This window comes from Corvus brachyrhynchos, unplaced genomic scaffold (assembly GCF_000691975.1).
Source record: "Corvus brachyrhynchos isolate BGI_N302 unplaced genomic scaffold, ASM69197v1 scaffold209, whole genome shotgun sequence".
Taxonomy (NCBI): domain Eukaryota; kingdom Metazoa; phylum Chordata; class Aves; order Passeriformes; family Corvidae; genus Corvus; species Corvus brachyrhynchos.
The window spans coordinates 2088731-2092326 of NW_008246056.1; positions in this window are offsets into that span (position 1 = coordinate 2088731).

Sequence of the window (3596 nt, forward strand, 5' to 3'; positions counted from 1 at the left end):
GGGGTTTTTTTGGTTTTTTTTGTTGTTTTTTTTTTTGTGGGTTTTTTTTTTTTTTTTGTGCTCTGTTTTGCTTCTTTGAGGGGCTTCCGTAGTAATTATTGAGCAGAAATAATTTTAAAGAGCTTATTTTTACTGTTGGCCAATGACAGTATGATTATGCTATTTATATAATTTTTGAAGGAAAAGGCTCTCATATTTGGAGCAGAACTTCAACTTTAAAGTGACAGCAGATTTTACTAATACACAGACACAGAATTTATAGCAAAGTCAGCAAATTGCTTGTGGTGCCCTTAAAAGTAATCCAGTGACCTTCAGGCAGAATAAAATACAAATAACAGATGGAAATAGATTTTTTAAAAAAAAGATTAATTCTTTTAACCAGCTAACTTGTTCACATGTCCTCTACAAAAACCACACTTGATTGTGTACTTTCAGCCATGTAAGACCGTGGTCTGAGGAGAAACCATAAACATTTGTGTTCTGGGAGAGAAGGTTATGAAAAATCTCTGATTGTACTTACAAAGCTGAGTCACTTCAGTTTCCTGCTATTAAGTTTCAGCAGAAAAACATTCTCTGGCTCACCCTGAGCAGTCACCTAGGGGTGTATTTGTGTGAAGTAACACAAGTCACCCTAATAATGGAGAGTGACTCCCAGTGTTCCCTTTCCCAGGTCTTGTTGGTGAGGTGTGTGTGGGGCCAGCTTGGCCCCAGCAAATACACAAAGAAATCCACATCCTCTTCAGGACAGCATCTCCCATGTCCTGGGAAACAGCTAAGACATGCTATGCTTTGGCTGTGACGGAAGAGCAAAAAGGAGGAATAATACAGACCCTTTAACTGCTCAGTCTCAGGCTATTATTTAACTGCCCCGAGGTTTGATTGTTATTTTTACCCCTTTAGCACGTTGTTGTATAAGTTGTTTGGAGAAAAGAGGCTATCAGTGTCTTGCATAAAGCATTCTGTTCCCTATTTTATAGCTGAAAGCTATTCAAGAGAAAGTGCTCACCTGAAAATGGGGCAAAAATATCAAGTGTGGCCTACTCAGAATCAGTGCCTTACATAAACTGGGATCCCGCTCTGCCAAGACTCGAGGCAAACTGTGCCATAAACACCAGTTAATGTCATGTATTAAAGGTTCAGTGAAGAGTCCAATCATCACCTTTGAATAAGAAACAAGTATAATAAATGATGTCTCAAATCTGTGGTAATGATCTGGCACCGCTTTATGTTTGTAGGAATTATCCAAGTGCCGGGTGACAAGACACTGCACCATGGATGAGGAACACAACAGGCAGAAATACTGCCAAGAGACTGATCTGATTTTCTGACCTAGTGCCAAAAACTTCTGCAGTGAATTGCAATTGCACTAAAAAATATGAAATAAAATGCAAATAAGGTACAGTAGCTCTGTTTCTAGTGAGTCAGTTAAAAGAAATAAAAATTTAAAATGTCCTCAATAATGTTCCCATGTGGAGAGAGTTTGTATTTAATAGCTGTTTAGCTATTAAGCTTGTTAAAACAGTTATGGGGAGCTATTTAAATGTTTAACTCATTGAGCTTTATAACAACAGCCATCTTCAACTTTCTGTGGTTCCTGAGTCCCTGAAATGTTTTCAGTCAGTGTGGCTGACTCACTTCTGAAATCCCCTTAACATTTGGGTGTCCACTGATGATGCAAACCTGGAGGTGGGAGCTCCCAGCTTCAAAACTGGGGCAAGACAGTATTTTAGCAGGACAAAACATGACATTTCAGCTTCCTGGGAATAAATTCTCAGACAATTTTCTCAGTATCAGTTGTGGTATATGAATAAAATTAATATGCATTAATGCTAACGGTTTTCTCAAAGACAGCAACAGCATCTAAACTCCTGATTTTTAGCTCTCCCTGCTGTTTTTTTATTTCATTTAGGGCAGAAAGGGTTTGTAATTCCTTCTGTACAGTGCTAATTCTGCAAGACCAACTGAACCCAGCATGATGGAGACTATATATATATAAAATTGCAGTAGTAACAGTGGGATTACATAGAACATAAAGCTCTAAAATGACAAGTCAGATTTCCAAGGGAAAAAAGTACCTTATGAATAAGTGTGCACTGACACTGTCACAGAAGCACAGTGGGATTTCTTCAGCAGCATCCCCAGCTGGAAGCCACGATTCCCTGGCCTGTTCCCTAGAATATTCTGTCAGAGCCATGCATACGCTCCTTCCACGTGCTCTAACCCTTGGGCTCAGCCATGGGCAAGATGCTGAGCTGCCCACTCCCACACAGACAAGGAGCTTCCACATCAGATGGGAAATGTGTTGGGAGCTTCCAATTATAAAAGATGTCATGAATGGAGTTCAGGACTGCGTTCGAGGAACCATCCTCAAGATTATAGTTTGGAGTTTAGACAAGTGAATTCTGCATACATCTCTGAAATCTACAAAGGAAACACATCCCTGTTTTCTGGTTGGGTTTTTTCTTTCCCCAACTCTACCTAACTAGGTGAGCTGCTGATTTTCCACCACATTACATAAAATTCATAGGTGTTCGAATGGATTTGGCTCGCAGTGTTTTGTGAGGATTTGCTTTCTCAAGCCCTTAGAATCACAGAATCATTTAGCTTGGAGAAGACCCTTGAGATCATCGAATCCAATTGTAACCTCAGCACTGCCAAATCCACCACTAAACCATGTCCCCAGGTGCCACGTCCACATGTGCTTTAAATACCTCTGGGGTTGGTGACTCCACCACTTTCCTGACAGACTGTTCCAATGCTTGACAACCCTTCAATGAAGAACTTTTTCCTAATATTTAATCTAAACCTTCCCTTGCACAACTTGAGGCTGTTCCCTCTTATCCTATTGCTTTTTACTTGGGAGAAGAGACTGATCCCGACTGTCTTTTTGTGTGTATTTAGTCACATTTTCTTATTCACTTTTAGCAAAGGATGTTTTTATCCTAAGAGTCTGCCCCCATGTCTGAAAAGAACTGATCGCTTGTCTGCAGCGATATAAATTTTAACAACTTAGATACTGACCACTAGAACTGATGATGAAAGAACATAACATCCTTTGCAAAACAATATATCTCCTTTTGCCAGCTCCACAGGATCCCTACTACTAATAACAGACAGAGGAAAGCCCCCGGAACAGTGGGAGAAGAACACCTGCAGAAGGAGCTTCCTTCACATGTCACCGACTGTAGCTCTGGCCTCACTGGTGAGAATTACAAGCTGCACTGTAAGTTCCCTCGTGCCTGAGTTCATAGAATCATGGAACATCCTGAGTTGGAAGGATCACTGAGTCCAGCTCCTCCAACAATCCCATCCTGTGCCTGAGAGCATTGTCCAAATGCTCTTGGAGCTCTGGCAGCCTTGGGGCTGTGACCATCCCCTGGAGAGCCTGTTCAGTGCCTCTGGGGGAAGGACCTTTTCCTGATACCCAGCCTAACCCTCCCCTGACACAGCTCCAGCCGTTCCCTCAGGTCCTGTCCCTGGTCACACAGAGCAGAGATCAGGGCCTGCCCCTCCTCTTCCCCAGGTGAGGAAGCTGCAGAACTGCTGTGAGCTCTGACCTCAGTCTCCTCCTCTCCAGCTGAACAGACCAAGTGCCC